The following is an 18309-nucleotide window of genomic DNA, read 5'->3' as shown; positions in this document are numbered from 1 at the left end:
CGTCCTACACTCCCCTCGCCGCCGCCTAGCTAGATCGAGCACCCCATGGACGCTTCTTCGACCCAAGGCTCCCTCGACGGAGGGACGCTTTCTCCATATGTTGCCTGCTCCGTGCATCCTCTACTCCCCGTGCCTCTGCTCGCTCAAACCCAGCCGCAGCTCCTCGTCAGCCATGCGGGGAGCACGGACGAGCTGCTCATGGACGTCCATCCCGCAGCCCTGCCAACGACGGTGCCCAGCCTCCTCGACAGCGCGCCTCCTACTTGCCGCACGGTATGTGTCCTCTGCTGCATAGATGATTGACAAGCACCGCCAAGATATGTTGATTCGACCCCTACCCCATCTCCGCAGTTGACAATGATTAAATGTTTGTGATTGCAGCCAGATTTTAGTAGGGGGAGGATGGATACTGCAGGGCTTTCATATGTTTTTTGATTTTGCAGATAGGGCTTTCTTCTATTCTGGCAAAGAGTCAAGCTAGCAACCGTGAAGATGCAGAATTCATGCAACTCCATCTTACTCCAACTCTCAGGTTTGTCTTTTTCCATCCTTAATCACATGTATTTTTTCGAAATTGATTAATCACATGTATGTGTTTCTACCATCTTGATCATGCATGAATAGAATTACTAGATGGAAGATGTTTGAAGTGCAAACTAATATAATGTTTAGGTTCAGATTTGGTGAGAAAGTGAGAACATGAATAGATCAGAGATCAGACTCTATGCTCTGTAGCCAACCACTTTTTTCATGTAATTTTGTTAAGAAAAAAGAAACCATAGCATGCAATGCCTACCAGCCAGCTGCTAATAAGCACCTTCCCGAGCTCCTGTGCATGTCTACTCTCAGCACACGGTTGCACTGTCATTAGGGCAGCCCTACAGTTTATAGATGGGGGCATGGGGCATAATTGCACAGTTAATACTATAGTAAATAAATTAATATTCCAGTTACTAATCTTTTGTGCATTATATCATAGAGCGTAGACATTAGGTTTCAGTTTGACTCATGCATGCATCAGAGACCTCTCAGGTTGACCTTAGGTTTCAAACATTTATGCCTGCATATACCGCCCAGTTCCAGTTGCTCGAGATCACATCCCTCGTCTTTGCCCCCAGCCTGTGGGTAGGAATAGAGTATTCTGATCTATAATTTCTTCCCGTGGTTGTGGGCCTTGTGGCAGCAGAATTTCAGTTTTTTCGATTGTTGTTGGACAATGCAGTTGTAATACTTGAGCTCTATCTAAACGTGTTTATATATAGGTATGCTTGCACTGAAACCTAATCAGAATAGGTTTTTAGAATTAATCTATAGTTTGTTAACAAAATTGGTAAGCCATTGCAGCCATCTAATTGGTGGTATGGTGTGCTTCTGACAGTATTTCACGGCGTTTGTACCAGCGGCATAGTAACTAAAAACTACCGTGAACACAGCTTATTTATTGTTTCTGGAGGGCCTCACGGATGAGCTATTCATCGGCGGCACCCTGCCAGTCGTTTAGAGGATCTGCGGGAACAAATGAACAAGCAGAGTGTCATAAGTCAGGGACCAGCATCCATGCCAACTGCCCGGGATGACTGCTAAGGCAATTCATATTCTCTCTCAATCGTCAGCCACCATATGATGTTAATTGATCTTGATCTTCCCCACTCGCCAGTTCTGAAGACACTTCGGATCTCACATTAACTTCATTCAGTCTTTAAGAATAACCATAGGTATGTTCTACAATAGCCTTCTTTAAATTGTTTAATATATATTTTACAACTAAACAAACCTTCCAAATGTCTCGATATCATTTTCAGTAATATGCATCTCAAAGCTATGGCTCATGCGCCCATACAAAAAAGGTCAACTGACTAGATTGAGGATACGTTATGGCAAGAAGGCTATATATTCATGGTGATCTTAACCCCACTCTTGACTTTTTAACCGGTGCCCATAGGAAACATAATTAGGCATTTGTAATCATGAAAGTTTCTTTCATCATGCTTTCCATAATATAGTGAAATTTGACAACAAAATTATTTTCTGTGCTGCTACGTAGTCAATTCAGTGTGTGTAGAAGATGTTGTCGTGGGTGTGCAGAGTATGCGGTGCATGGCTTCTTGTGTTTGTGTGTGTGTGTGTGTGTTCTTATATGTTAATTGGTGGCTGGTGTGTGTGCGCGCAGGGTGTGAATGGGGACAGCAAGTAGGCGGCGTGTATACTACACCAAGGAGCGATACAAGGCATGAAGCAAGCAAGCGAGCAGGTGTACACAGCGACCTGCTACTGCACTAATAGCCTTGACAGAGCACCGGGGCCGGCTCAACAGGGCATTCGGCCGCCGGCGGACCCTGGATGTGCGCGATGGAGATGAACCCCACGTCGTCGTCTCTGCAGCCTGGATAGAGCTCCGTCAGTGCTGGTGATGAACCCCACGTCTGTGCTGGTGATGGCGCTGTCCATCTACTTTCTCCACTGGTTGTCAGACAGTAGAGATCACATTGTGGATTTATGTTTTCTTCAGAGTGTTCTCCCATCATTGTTGGATGTCGAATTTGCAAGGCAATCCGTCTCTATGTCGATGTCTTAACCACTTCGTACTTCCGCACAATTAGCAGAACAGATCAGTTGCCACAATTTACCCATTGATTTCTTGGACTGATTCAGACCTAGGAAAGCCTGCTACTTGTGCAAGCAACAGGGTAAGAAGTTTCAGTTTTCTTACTAATGCACCTCAATTTGTAAGGTTAGAACAATGTCAGTTTGCTTTATGTTGGTTTTCTAATTTCTACGTATTCCTTTCTTACATACTCTGCCTTCAAGCAAATCTTATCTAGGTAGTATGGAAAGCAGACAAATCATGTAACTATTTCTGTTTTCTCATGCTCTGCTATGTCAGATTGAGGAGAAAGAATTATTTCATTCACCTATCCTATTTTTTATCTATAATGATGTCATTTTTCCATCTCGCGATTTTTGCTCCAGTTGTGCTAATACTTTGTGTGCACTTCAGCGGGAATGAAATTTTCTTGCTACCATGTGTCATGGTAGTAGGTTGCTGCGGCAAAAAACTGGTAAGCCCCCTAAGAGAGGAAAAGTGAAAAAAGTCCCATCCTGCTTACCATGTTTTATCTTAAAAAATTGGCTTCTATTTTGTTTCTAACCTATATCTCTGCACGGTTTCTTTCTCCAAACATGCTTTTGCTGCAACCCTGGTCAACTGGCTTGAACAGAGCTCACATGAGTCACCGCCAAATGACCCTTTTTTGAAATTCATTCTCTTATGCACTGAGAAAGGAGTTACTCCATGTCAGTATGTACATACAGATGCAAGCAATAGATAAACTGATGTAGATGATGATTGAAGAAATTTTCAGGAATTTTCCAATCTGAATTGGCTACAGAGTTGGGGAAAAGAGAAGTCTAGGCTCTGATGAACACATCTTTCCTAGCTGACTAACAGTTGGCACCTCTATATTTACATTACATCAGGCCAGCGCTACAAAGCCCATGTATGCCTCTGTCCGCCTGCCTGCGTCAATGGACGTTCCGATCACAAAAAAGTAGATAAAAATACACATTAGTTTGTCAGAATACATGTTGGTTATCTTACAAACGAGTATAGCTATCACAAGAATACAACAAATATGTATCAATTTTTCAATGAAGCAAACTTATATTATGATTATCACATTTTGATCTTGGAGTAATGGTCGACTTTAGTTGATGGTTACTGCAGCCTGCACCAGTCCAGTATTTCTAATTACAAGTTTTAGCTCCATCGGGATAATCTGATTAGTGTATCACAAGCTTGATGTTTTTAATCGTGCAATTTTGTAGTTATTTTAGTGTTATGCAGAACACATAGATTTTTCACAACAGAAAGAAATCGATGTACAACCTGATTTTGCTTTATTATTTAGTACCAGTTGACTTTGTAAATCCCAGTTTCTCCAGTGTTGTAACTCTATCAGATCATCAAATTAAACTAATCTTTTTCTTTGGACAGCTTGTAATTTGTAATATTATGATTTTCCTTTTCAGAAACCACTTCAACTAGCCTAGGACCATCTCTGGTCCGACGCGCGAGGCGCCTACCGAGTGCCTCCCCAGCTTAACGGTCCCAAACCCAAGGTGAGTCCCTCTTCCACCCATCCATCCTTGCATGTTGTCGCCGTCGGATACGGGAGGCCGCCGATTGCGTCGCTAGGCCAGACTAGAAGTGAAGCTCGCCTTTGAGTTTTAGGTTGGATGGTGAACTCGGTAGCTTATAGATTGTGGTTGTCCTTTTTGATCAGTGTATTGATGCAGTTGCGCCACTATATATTGTTTTCCTGCAAGTGGTCTTTGGGTCGGTGAACATTAAAACATTGTCAGAAGGATGGAATCAGTAATAATATTGATCCTTGCTTGGTGTCAGATTACTTCAGGTGACAACGGGTGTAGCTTGCTAACTATTTTATTGTCAGTTCCTCACTCACGGATGTCTCGGGCTGTTGATTTTTTCAGTCTTATTCTGGACATAGATTTATCCTGTTCATATGTTTAAATAAAATAGTTAAAGTTCATGTCTATGCTTCGTATGAAATAAAATATGGGATGTGCTTTTGAATCTGCAATATTTACAGCCTATAGGATTTACTTCTTTCAGCTCTTGGTTGTATGCCTAAACAGAATAACCGTAGTTCGAATTTATGTGTGGTAACAAACTAAATATGATAAGCATTTGTCATGTTCTAAGAAATAGTATATTGTAAAGAATCGGGTGAATTTTGCACTTCCATTTCTGGGTGTGTTGTTTCAGGATTTTGTAGGTTCCTGTTTATATTTCTGTATGCCTTGTGGTTTGAAATAGTGATGCTTCTCAAGTTTTTTTGTTTGCAGGTCTGGCAATATTTATTTGCGCCTAGCTCCTAACATGCATGGATCCATCATTTTATTATTTTGTCATCTCATGTAGTTTCACATGATGTTAGAATTCATCGTCCGAATTGTTAATTAGGTGGTAGCTTTGTCAAAATAATAATTATTAGAAGCTCAGAACCGTGAGAGATCGATGGTATTTCCAAACTGGAATGACAATGCTAAGACTAAATTTGACATTCAAGTGGACATCATGTTGGTATTTGGTGCATGACAAGGTGCAGATTTCCTAACTTCTGCAATATGGTTTACTTGGTTTGTGTTGATCTGCTGAAGTCTTTGTTCAGCGATTAGATACGAAGTCTACTCAGCAGGAGGAGCATGAACAATTGTGAAGGAGAACCCCACTGCCTTGGACCAGGTTGCTGAACCAAAAGCAGAAGGTGCGAGGGGCACTGTTCAGGTACATGAATATTCCTTAGAGATCCAATCAGCTCTTTCATTTGTGATGAGCTTACTTATGATGGTTACCTGTCGTTGTCAAGTATCATAGCTGCTACTTTTTGTTTCCTTATATTGAAAGTGACTGGAATGCATTCCTTAATCGCCCTCATTGTGTGCACAAGGAGTTGCTGTTACTGATATATATTTGTTCTATGAAAATATGTTCCTTTTTTGGTTAAGAACACCACTTCATCATTTCTGATGTATAGCTTTCCTAGGTTCGTTAGCCAATTATAATAATTTTTGTAGATCTTTCACAGTATCTTTAGGAATGAAGCCATGAGGATGCTACCTATTCTTTCCTTTCAAGTATCCGGCACTACGAGCTGCATTAGCTTCACCTCAGGATGTTGAAAGAGGAAGTAGGAGTTTTCAGAAATGATAATCTACAAGCGCAGTACATGTTCGTTGATTAACGAAGACAAAGGCCCTACAACTCAACTGTTGTAAACCTATTTTTACAATGTAGGGTATGAACTACTTGGCTTTATTTTTAACTTATGTACTGATGTAGAATGATGGCTCCTGTTTCTTACTCGTTGGTATGAGCTTTTTTGTTGTATTTTGTAAAGCTCATGTATTTACTCATCTATGCTAACTAGCATTGCTACAACATTTGTATACTCCAATAATTATACTTCCCTTGCCGTTGGCAGGGCTTTTTTTGTATAATTGCTCATACTTATGAATGTTGAAGCTACATATATTAGAGGCACTTATTACACTGCGTTGGATGCAAGCTGTTGTTCTGCTAGCTTGTACCTCTTATGAAATACCAAGTGTTTGGCATGTAGCTGGCGCGCTTTATTTTTTTGGATTAGTTTGAATTGCTTACAACATATGTCATGTGGTAGCCAAGGTGTGCTTCCTATCACAATTTAAATGTTTCTTCTTCGCTTTATTGTTATCCTGTATGAACGCATATGCTATACCTGGATTTCTATTAACTTAGCGTTATCTCTTTGACCAAAACGTTGTGACCGGCACCCCCGCGCCAGGGCGCGATCCCAATCTAGTGATATATATGTGATGTATGAGATTGATCATGTTCTTGTAATAGGAATCACGAGTTGCACGCCGATGAGTATGACAACCGACAGGAGCCATAGGAGTTGTCTTAATTTATTGTATGACCCGCGTGTCATTGAATAACGCCATGTAATTACTTTACTTTATTGCTAAACTGTTAGCCATAATAGTAGAAGTAATAGTTGGTGAGACAACTTCATGAAGACATGATGATGGAGATCATGGTGTCATGCCAGTGACGATGATGATCATGGCGCCCCGAAGATGGAGATCAAAAGGAGCAAAATAATATTGGCCATATCATGTCACTATTTGATTGCATGAGATGTTTATCATGTTATTGTATCTTATTTGCTTAGAACGACGGTAGCATAAATAAGATGGCCCCTCATAAAATTTCAAGAAAGTGTTTCCCCTAATTGTGCACCTTTGCGAAGGTTCGTTGTTTCAAAGCACCACGTGATGATCGGGTGTGACAGATTCTAATGTTCGCATACAACGGGTGTAAGCCAAATTTACACATGCAAAACACTTAGGTTGACTTGACGAGCCTAGCATGTACAGACATGGCCTCGGAACACAAGAGACCGAAAGGTCGAACATGAGTCATATAGCAGATGTGATCAACATGAAGATGTTCACCGATGATGACTAGTCCATCTCACGTGATGATCGGACATGTCCTAGTTGACTCGGATCATGTATCACTTAGATGACTAGAGGGATGTCTATCTGAGTGGGAGTTCATCAGATGAACTTAATTATCATGAACATAGTCAAAAGGACTTTGCAAATTATGTTGTAGCTTGTGCTTTAGTTCTACTGTTTTAGATATGTTCCTAGAGAAAATTTAGTTGAAAGTTGATAGTAGCAATTATGCGGACTGGGTCCGTAAGTTGAGGATTGTCCTCATTGCTGCGCAGAAGGCTTATGTCCTTAATTCACCGCTCGGTGTACTGAACCTCGAACATCGTCTGTGGATGTTGCGAGCATCTGACATACACATTTTGATGACTACGTGATAGTTCAGTAATGTTAAACGGTTTAGAATTGAGGTGCCGAAGACGATTTTGAAACGTCGCAGAACATATGAGATGTTCCAAGAGCTGATATTGGGATTTCAAGCTCGTGCCCACGTCAAGAGGTATGAGACCTCCGACAAGTTTCTTAACCTACAAACTAAGGGAGAAAAGCTCAATCATTGAGCATGTGCTCAGATTGTCTGAGTACTACAATCACTTGAATCGAGTGGGAGTTAATCTTCCAGATGAGATAGTGATGGTTCTCCATAGTCACTGCCACCAAGCTATTAGAGCTTCGTGATGAACTATAATATATCAGGGATAGACATGATGATCCTTGAGCAATTCACGATGTTTGACACCGCGAAAGTAGAAATCGAGTAGGAGCATCAATTGTTGATGGTTAGTAAAACCACTAGTTTCAAGAAGGGCAAGGGCAAGAAGGGATACTTCATGAAACGGCAAATCAGTTGCTGCTCTAGTGAAGAAACCCAAGGTTGAACCCAAACCCGAGACTAAGTGCTTCTGTAACGAGGGAACGGTCATTGAAGCAGAACTACCCTAGATACTTGATAGATGAGTAGGCTGGCAAGGTTGACAGAAGTATATTGGATATACATTATATTAAATGTGTACTTTACTTGTACTCCTAGTAGCACCAGGGTATTAAGATACCGGTTCGGTTGCTAAGTGTTAGTAACTTAAAATAAAAGAGCTACAGAATAAAACGGAGGCGAGCTAAAGGTGAGATGACGATGTGTGTTGGAAGTGTTTCCAAGGTTGATGTAATCAAGCATCGCATGCTCCCTCTACCATCGAGATTGGTGTTAACCCTAAATAATTGTTATTTGGTGTTTGCGTTGAGCATAGACATGATTGGATTATGTTTATCGCAATACAGTTATTCACTTAAGGAGAATAATGGTTACTCTGTTTATTTGAATAATACCTTCAACGGTCTTGCACCTAAAATGAATGGTTTATTGAATCTCGATCGTAGTGATACACATGTTCACGTCAAAGATATAAGATAGTAATGATAGTACCATATACTTGTGGCACTGCCGTATAAAACGCATGAAGAAGCTCCATGTTGATGGATCTTTGGACTCACTCGTCTCACAAAAGATTGAGGCATGCGAACCATGTCTATTGGTGTATATGCATGAAGAAACTCCATACAGATGGATCGTTTGGACTCACTTGATTTTGAATCACTTGAGACATGCAAATCATGCCACATGGGCAAGATGACTGAAAGGCCTCGTTTTCAGTGAGATGGAACAAGAAAGCAACTTGTTGGAAGTAATACATTTTGATGTGTGCAGTCCAATGAGTGCTGAGGCACGCAGTGGATATCGTTATGCTCTTACTTCATACATGATTTTAGTAGATGCTACGTATATTTACTTGATGAAACACAAGTCTGAATTATTGAAAGGTTCAAGTAATTTCAGAGTGAAGTTGAAGATCATTATGACAAGAGGATAAAATTTCTATGATATGATCATAGAGATGAATATCTGAGTTACGAGTTTGGCACACAATTAAGACATTGTGGAAATTGTTTCACAACTAATACTGCCTGGAACACCATAGTGTGATGGTGTGTCCGAACATCATAACTGCACCCTATTGGATATGGTGCATACCATGATGTCTCTTATTGAATTACCACTATCGTTTATGGGTTAGGCATTAGAGACAACCAAATTCACTTTAAATAGGGCACCACGCAATTCCTGAACTATGGTTTAGAGAAACCTAAGTTGTCGTTTCTTAAAAGTTTGGGGCTGCGACGCTTATGTGAAAAAAAATTCAGGCTGATAAGCTCGAACCCAAAGCGGATAAATGCATCTTCATAGGACACCCAAAAATAGTTGGGTATACCTCATATGTCAGATCTGGAAGCAAAAGGGATTGTTTATAGAAACGGGTCCTTTCTCGAGGAAAAGTTTCTCTTGAGAGAATTGAGTGGGAGGATGGTGGAGACTTGATGAGGTTATTGAACCATCACTTCAACCAATCTGTAGCAGGGCACAGGAAGTTGTTCCTGTGGCGCCTACACCAATTGAAGTGGAAGCTGATGATAGTGATCATGAAACTTCGGATCAAGTCACTACCAAACCTCATAGGTCGACAAGGACACGTACTGCTTCGGAGTGGTATGGTAATCCTGTCTTGGAGGTAATGTTGCTAGACAACAATGAACCTATGAGCTGTGGAGAAGCGATGGTGGGCCCGGATTCTGACAAATGGCTCGAGGCCATAAAATCCGAGAGAGGATCCATGTATAAAACAAAGTGTAGACTTTGGAAGAACTACTTGATGCATGATCATAAGCCTGTTGGGTACAGATGGATTTTAAAAGGGAAAACGGACAATGATGGTAAGTTTCACCATTAAGAAAGCTCGACTTGTCGCTAAGATGTTTTCCGACAAGTTCAAGGAGTTGACTACGATGAGACTTTCTCACTCGTAGCGATGCTAAGAGTCTGTTGAAATTATATTAGCAGTTCCTGCATTGTTTATGAAATCTTGCAGATAGGATGTCAAAACATTGTTTCCTCAATGATTTTCTTGAGGAAAGGTTGTATGTGATACAACCAGAAGGTCTTGTCAATCCTAAAAGATGCTAACAAGTATGCAAAGCTCCAGCAATCCTTCTAAGGACTGGAGTAAGCATCTCGGAGTTGGAATATACGCTTTGATGAGATGATCAAAGATTTTGGGTTTATACAAAGTTTATGAGAAACTTGTATTTTTAAAGAAGTGAGTGGGAGCACTATAGCATTTCTGATGAGTATATGTTGTTGACATATTGTTGATCAGAAATGATGTAGAATTTCTGGAAAGCATATAGGGTTATTTGAAAAGTGTTTTTCAATGGAAAACCTGGATTAAGCTACTTGAACATTGAGCATCAACATCTATAAGGATAGATCAAAATCGCTTGATAGTACTTTCAAATGAGTACACACCGTGACAAGTTTTTTAAGGAGTTCAAAATAGATCGGCAAAGAAGGAGTTCTTGGCTGTGTTATAAGGTGTGAGTATTGAGTAAGACTCAAGATCTGACCACGGCAGAAGAGAGAGAAAGGACGAAGGTCGTCCCCTATGCTTTAGACGTAGGCTCCACAGTATGCTATGCTGTGTACCGCAACTAAAGTGTGCCTTGCCATGAGTCAGTCAAGGGGTAAAAGTGTGATCCAGGAAAGGATCACAGGACTGCGGTCAAGGTTATCCTTAGTAACTAGTGGACTAAGGAATTTTCTCTATTATGGAGGTGGTAAAATAGTTCATCGTAAAGAGTTACGCCGATGCAAACTTTGACACTAATCTGGATGACTCTGAGTAATAGACCGAATTCATATAGTAGAGCAGTTATTTGGAATAGTTCCAAATAGCACGTGGTAGCTGCATCTAGGAGATGACATAGAGATTTGTAAAGCACACACGGATCTGAAAGATTCAGACCCGTTGACTAATACCTCTCTCACAAGCGAGATATGATCAAACCCAATGGGTGTTGGATTCATTACAATCACATAGTGATGTGAATTAGATTATTAACTCTAGTGCAAGTGGGAGACTGTTGGAAATATGCCCTAGAAGCAATAATAAAATGGTTATTATTATATTTCCTTGTTCATGATAATTGTCTATTGTTCATGCTATAATTGTATTAACTCGAAACCGTAATACATGTGTAAATACATAGACCACAACATGTCCATAGTGAGCCTTTAGTTGACTAGCTCGTTGATCAATAGATGGTTATGGTTTCCTGACCATGGACATTGGATGTCATTGATAACAGGATCACATCATTAGGAGAATGATGTGATGGACAAGACCCAATCCTAAGCATAGCACAAGATCGTGTAGTTATTTTGCTAAAAGCTTTTCTAATGTCAAGTATCATTTCCTTAGACCATGAGATTGTGCAACTCCCGGATACCGTAGGAATGTTTTGGGTGTGCCAAACATCACAACATAACTGGGTGGCTATAAAGGTGCACTACCAGTATCTCCGAAAGTGTCTGTTGGGTTGGCACGAATTGAGACCGGGATTTGTCACTCCGTGTGACGGAGAGGTATCTCTGGGCCCACTCGGTAATGAATCGTCATAATGAGCTCAATGTGACTAAGTAGTTAGTCATGGGATCATGCATTACGGAACGAGTAAAGTGACTTGCTGGTAATGAGATTGAACGAGGTATTGGGATACCGATGATCGAATCTCGGGCAAGTAACGTACCGATTGACAAAGGGAATTGCATACGGGATTGCTTGAATCCTTGACATCGTGGTTCATCCGATGACATCATCGTGGAACATGTGGGAGCCAACATGGGTATCCAGATCCCGCTGTTGGTTATTGGCCAGAGAGCTGTCTCGGTCATGTCTGCATGATTCCCGAACCCGTAGGGTCTACACACTTAAGGTTCGATGATGCTAGGGTTATAGGGAAGTTTTGTATGTGGTTACCGAATGTTGTTTGGAGTCCCGGATGAGATCCCGGACGTCACGAGGAGTTCCGAAATGGTCCGGAGGTAAAGAATAATATATAGGAAATGAGGTTTTGGTCACCAGAAGTATTACGGGTGTCACCGATAATGTACTGGGACCACCGGAAGGGTTCCGGGAGTCCACCGGGAGGGGCCACAAGCCCCGGAGGCTTGCATGGGCCAAGAGTGGGAAGGGTCCAGCCCCTGAGTGGGCTGGTGCGCCTCCCACCAAGGCCCAAGGCGCAGCAAGGAGGAGATAGGGGAAACCCTAGGCGTAGATGGGCCTAAGGCCCACCCTAGGGCACGCCCCCCTCTCTTCCCCTCTTGGCCACCCCCTTCATCCCATCTAGGGCTGCCGCCCCCTAGGGTGGGAACCCTAGAGGGGGCGGACCCTCCTCCCCTCCTCCTATATATAGTGGGGGTTTTGGGGCTGCCAAACACATGAGTCTCCCTCTCTCTTGGCGCAGCCCTACCCCTCTCCCTCCTCGTCTCTCGCAGTGCTTGGCGAAGCCCTACTGGAGTGCCGCGCTCCTCCATCACCACCACGCCGTTGTGCTGCTGCTGGATGGAGTCTTCCTCAACCTCTCCCTCTCTCCTTGCTGGATCGAGGCACGGGAGACGTCTCCGGGCTGCACGTGTGTTGAACGCGGAGGCACCATTGTTCGGTACTTAGATCGGATTCGGCCGCGATCTGAATCGCTTCGTGTACGACTCCACCGACCGTGTTCTTGCAACACTTCCGCATCACGATCTTCAATGGTATGAAGATGCACCGTTGGAAATATACCCTAGAGGCAATAATAAAAGGATTATTATTATATTTCCTTGTTCATGATAATTGTCTTTTATTCATGCTATAATTGTATTATCCGGAAATTGTAATACACGTGTGAATACATAGACCACAATATGTCCCTAGTGAGCCTCTAGTTGACTAGCTCGTTGATCAACAAATAGTTATGGTTTCCTGACTATGGACATTAGATGTCATTGATAACGGGATCACATCATTAGGAGAATGATGTGATGGACAAGACCCAATCCTAAGCATAGCACAAGATCGTGTAGTTCGTTTTGCTAGAGCTTTTCCAATGTCAAGTATCTTTTCCTTAGACCATGAGATCGTGTAACTCCCGGATACCATAGGAGTGCTTTGGGTGTACCAAACGTCACAACGTAACTGGGTGACTATAAAGGTGCACTACAGGTATCTTCGAAAGTGTCTGTTGGGTTGACACGGATCGAGACTGGGATTTGTCACTCCGTATGACAGAGAGGTATCACTGGGCCCACTCGGTAGTGCATCATCATAATGAGCTCAAAGTGACCAAGTGTCTGGTCACGTGATCATGCATTACGGTTCGAGTAAAGTGACTTGCTGGTAACGAGATTGAACGAGGTATTGGGATACCGGCGATTAAATCTCGGGCAAGTAACATACCAATTGACAAAGGGAATTGTGTAATGGGTAGTTCATCCGATGAGATCATCGAGGAGCATGTGGGAGCCAACATGGGTATCCAGATCCCGCTGTTGGTTATTGACCGGAGAGCTGTCTCGGTCATGTCTACATGTCTCCCGAACTCGTAGGGTCTACAAACTTAAGGTTCGATGACGCTAGGGTTGTATGAATGTGAGTATGCAGCAGACCGAAAGTTGTTCGAAGTCCCGGATGAGATCCCGGACGACACGAGGAGTTCCGGAATGGTCCGGAGGTAAAGAATTATATATAGGAAGTGCAGTTTCGGCCATCGGAAGAGTTTCGGGGGTCACCGGTATTGTACCGGGACCACCGGAAGGGTCCCGGGGGTCCACCGGATGGGGCCACCTATTCCGGAGGGCCCCGTGGGCTGAAGTGGGGAGGGGACCAGCCCCTAGTGGGCTGGTGCGCCCCCCCTTGCCCCCCCTGCGCCTAGGATTGGAAACCCTAGGGTGGGGGCGCCTCCACTTGCCTTGGGGGGCACTCCACCCCCCTGGCCGCCGCCCCCTTGGGAGATTCAATCTCCAGGGCCGGCGCCCCCCCAGGAGGCCTATATAAAGGAGGGGGAGGGAGGGCAGCCACACCCTGAAGTCTTGGCGCCTCCCTCTCCCCTGCTACACCTCTCCCTCTCGCAGAAGCTCGGCGAAGCTATGCCGGAACCCTGCTGCATCCACCACCACGCCGTCGTGCTGCTGGATCTTCATCAACCTCTCTTTCCCCCTTGCTGGATCAAGAAGGAGGAGACGTCATCCGCTCCGTACGTGTGTTGAACGCGGAGGTGCTCTCCGTTCGGCACTTGGTCATCGATGATTTGGATCACGACGAGTACGACTCCCTCAACCCCGTTCTCTTGAACGCTTCCGCACGCGATCTACAAGGGTATGTAGATGCACTCCTCTCTCTCGTTGCTAGATGAACTCATAGATTGATCTTGGTGAACGTAGGAAAAAATTTATTTTATGCAACGTTCCCCAACAGAGGCATCATGAGCTAGGTCTATGCGTAGTTCTCTATTGCATGAGTAGAACACAAATCCGTTGTGGGCGTAGATCTTGTCAACTTGCTTGCCACTACTAGTATTATTTTGCTTCAGCGGTATTGTGGGATGAAGCGGCCCGGATCGACCTTACACGTACGCTTACGTGAGATAGGTTCCACCGACTGACATGCACTAGTTGCATAAGGTGGCTAGCGGGTGTCTGTCTCTCCCACTTTAGTTGGAGCGGATTCGATGAAAAGGGTCCTTATGAAGGGTAAATAGAAGTTGACAAAATCACATTGTGGTTATTCGTAGGTAAGAAAACGTTCTTGCTAGAACTCAATTGCAGCCACGTAAAAGATGCAACAACAATTAGAGGATGTCTAACTTGTTTTTGCAGCAATTGCTATGTGATATGATATGGCCAAAAGTTGTGATGAATGATGAATGATATATTGTGATGTATGAGATCATGTTCTTGTAATAGGAATCACGACTTGCATGTCGATGAGTATGACAACAGGCAGGAGCCATAGGAGTTGTCTTAATTATTGTATGACCTGCGCGTCAACGATTTAACGCCATGTAATTACTTTACTTTATTGCTAAACCATTAGCCATAGTAGTAGAAGTAATAGTTGGTGAGCAACTTCATGGAGACACGATGATGGAGATCATGATGATGGAGATCATGGTGTCATGCCGCTGATGAAGATGATCACGGAGCCCCGAAGATGGAGATCAAAGGAGCTATATGATATTGGTCATATCATGTCACTACTATATAATTGCATGTGATGTTTATTATGTTTATGCATCTTGTTTACTTAGAACGACGGTAGTAAATAAGATGATCCCTTATAATAGTTTCAAGAAAGTGTTCCCCCTAACTATGCGTCGTTGCTAAAGTTCATCGTTTTGAAGCACCACATGATGATCGGGTGTAATAGATCCTTACGTTCACATACAACAGGTGTAAGACAGTTTTACACATGCAAAAACACTTAGGGTTAACTTGACGAGCCTAGCATGTACAGACATGGCCTTGGAACACAGAGACCAAAAGGTCGAACATGAGTCGTATGGAAGATACGATCAACATGGAGATGTTCATCGATGATGACTAATCCGTCTCACGTGATGATCGGACATGGCCTAGTCGACTTGGATCGTGTAACACTTAGATGACTAGAGGGATGTCTAATCTGAGTGGGAGTTCATTAAATAATTTGATTAGATGAACTTAATTATCATGAACTTAGTCTAAAATCTTTGCAAAATATGTCTTGTAGATCAAATGGCCAACGCTCATGTCAACATGAACTTCAACGCGTTCCTAGAGAAAACCAAGCTGAAAGATGATGGCAGCAACTATTCGGACTGGGTCCGGAACCTGAGGATCATCCTCATAGCTGCCAAGAAAGCATATGTCCTAGAAGGACCGCTAGGTGAAGCACCCATCCTAGAGAACCAAGACGTTATGAATGCTTGGCAGTCACGTGCTGACGATTACTCCCTCGTTCAGTTCGGCATGCTTTACAGCTTAGAACCGGGGCTCCAAAAACGTTTTGAGCGACACGGAGCATATGAGATGTTCGAGGAGCTAAAAATGGTTTTCCAAGCTCATGCCCGGGTAGAGAGATATGAAGTCTCCGACAAGTTCTATAGTTGTAAGATGGAGGAAAACAGTTTTGTCAGTGAACACATACTCAAAATGTCTGGGTTGCACAACCGCCTGTCCTAGCTAGACATTAACCTCCCGGATGAGGCGGTCATTGACAGAATCCTTCAGTCGCTCCCACCGAGCTACAAGAGCTTTGTGATGAACTATAGTATGCAGGGGATGGTGAAAACTATTCCTGAAGTATTTTCAATGTTGAAGTCAGCTGAGGTAGAAATCAAGAAAGAACATCAAGTGTTGATGGTCAATAAAACCACCAAGTTCAAGAAGGGCAAGGGTAAGAAGAACTTCAAGAAGGACGGCAAAGATGTTGCCGCACCGGGTAAGCCAGTTGCCGGGAAGAAGTCAAGGAATGGACCCAAGCCTGAGACTGAGTGCTTTTATTGCAAAGGGAAGGGTCACTGGAAGCGGAACTGCCCCAAATACTTAGCGGACAAGAAGGCCGGCAACACTAAAGGTATATTTGATATACATGTAATTGATGTGTACCTTACCAGTACTCGTAGCAACTCCTGGGTATTTGATACCGGTGCCGTTGCTCACATTTGTAACTCACAGCAGGAGCTGCGGAATAAGCGGAGACTGGCGAAGGACGAGGTGACGATGCGGGTCGGGAATGGTTCCAAGGTCGATGTGATCGCCGTCGGCACACTACCTCTACATTTACCTACGGGATTAGTTTTAACCTCAATAATTGTTATTTAGTGCCAAGTTTGAGCATGAACATTGTATCTGGATCTTGTTTAATGCGAGATGGCTACTCATTTAAATCCGAGAATAATGGTTGTTCTATTTATATGAGAGATATGTTTTATGGTCATGCCCCGATGGTCAATGGTTTATTCTTAATGAATCTCGAACGTAATGTTACACATATTAATAGTGTGAATACCAAAAGATGTAAAGTTGATAACGATAGTCCCACATACTTGTGGCACTGCCGCCTTGGTCACATTGGTGTCAAGCGCATGAAGAAGCTCCATGCTGATGGACTTTTAGAGTCTCTCGATTATGAATCATTTGACACATGCGAACCATGCCTCATGGGCAAAATGACCAAGACTCCGTTCTCCTGAACAATGCAGCGAGCAACCAACTTATTGGAAATCATACATACCGATGTGTGCGGTCCAATGAGCGTTGAGGCTCGCGGAGGATATCGTTATGTTCTCACTCTCACTAATGACTTGAGTAGATATGGGTATGTCTACTTGATGAAACACAAGTCTGAGACCTTTGAAAAGTTCAAGGAATTTTAGAATGAGGTAGAGAATCAACGTGAACGAAAGATAAAATTCTTACGATCAGATCGTGGAGGAGAATATTTAAGTCACGAATTTGGTACACACTTAAGAAAATGTGGAATCGTTTCACAACTCACGCCGCCTGGAACACCTCAGCGTAACGGTGTGTCCGAACGTCGTAATCGCACTCTATTGGATATGGTGCGATCTATGATGTCTCTTACCAATTTACCGCTATCATTTTGGGGATACGCTCTAGAGACAGCTACATTCACTTTAAATAGGGCTCCGTCTAAATCCGTTGAGACGACACCGTATGAATTATGGTTTGGGAAGAAACCTAAGCTGTCATTTCTAAAAGTTTGGGGATGCGATGCTTATGTCAAGAAACTTCAACCTGAAAAGCTCGAACCCAAGTCGGAAAAATGCGTCTTCATAGGATACCCTAAGGAAACCATTGGGTATACCTTCTACCTTAGATCCGAGGGCAAGATCTTTGTTGCCAAGAACGGATCCTTTCTGGAAAAAGAGTTTCTCTCGAAAGAAGTAAGTGGGAGGAAAGTAGAACTCGATGAAGTACTACCTCTTGAACCGGAAAGTAGTGCAGCTCAGGAAAAGGTTCCTGTGGTGCCTACACCGACTGGAGAGGAAATTAATGATGATGATCAAGGTACTTCGGATCAAGTTACTACTGAACTTCGTAGGTCCACAAGGACACGTTCCACACCAGAGTGGTATGGCAACCCTGTCCTGGAAATCATGTTGTTAGACAACAGTGAACCTTCGAACTATGAAGAAGCGATGGAGGGCCCAGATTCCAACAAATGGCTTGAAGCCATGCAATCCGAGATAGAATCCATGTATGGAAACAAAGTATGGACTTTGGCAGACTTGCCCGATGATCGGCGAGCGATAGAAAACAAATGGATCTTTAAGAAGAAGACGGACGCGGATGGTAATATTACCATCTATAAAGCTCGACTTGTCGCTAAGGGTTATCGGCAAGTTCAA

At 43.1% G+C, this 18309-nt stretch overlaps 1 long non-coding RNA gene across 3 annotated transcripts; it reads left to right on the top strand.

Annotated features, from left to right (window-relative positions):
* The first annotated feature begins 233 nt into the window (after positions 1-233).
* Positions 234-5796, top strand: LOC123117813 (uncharacterized). Of its 3 annotated transcripts, none has more exons than XR_006457525.1 (6): positions 234-273; positions 444-532; positions 2171-2687; positions 4030-4119; positions 5196-5311; positions 5613-5796. It is a non-coding gene; the product is annotated as an uncharacterized lncRNA (long non-coding RNA). The 3 variants fall into 3 exon arrangements; XR_006457526.1 differs by having other exon boundaries at positions 5602-5796; XR_006457527.1 differs by lacking the exons at positions 234-273; positions 444-532 and adding exons at positions 1361-1715; positions 1803-1899.
* Positions 5797-18309: the final 12513 nt, after the last annotated feature.

This window comes from Triticum aestivum, chromosome 5B, assembly GCF_018294505.1.
Source record: "Triticum aestivum cultivar Chinese Spring chromosome 5B, IWGSC CS RefSeq v2.1, whole genome shotgun sequence".
In the NCBI taxonomy this organism is placed as follows: domain Eukaryota; kingdom Viridiplantae; phylum Streptophyta; class Magnoliopsida; order Poales; family Poaceae; genus Triticum; species Triticum aestivum.
Note: the sequence above shows the minus strand (reverse complement) of the source record. Positions and strands in the feature narration are given on the sequence as shown.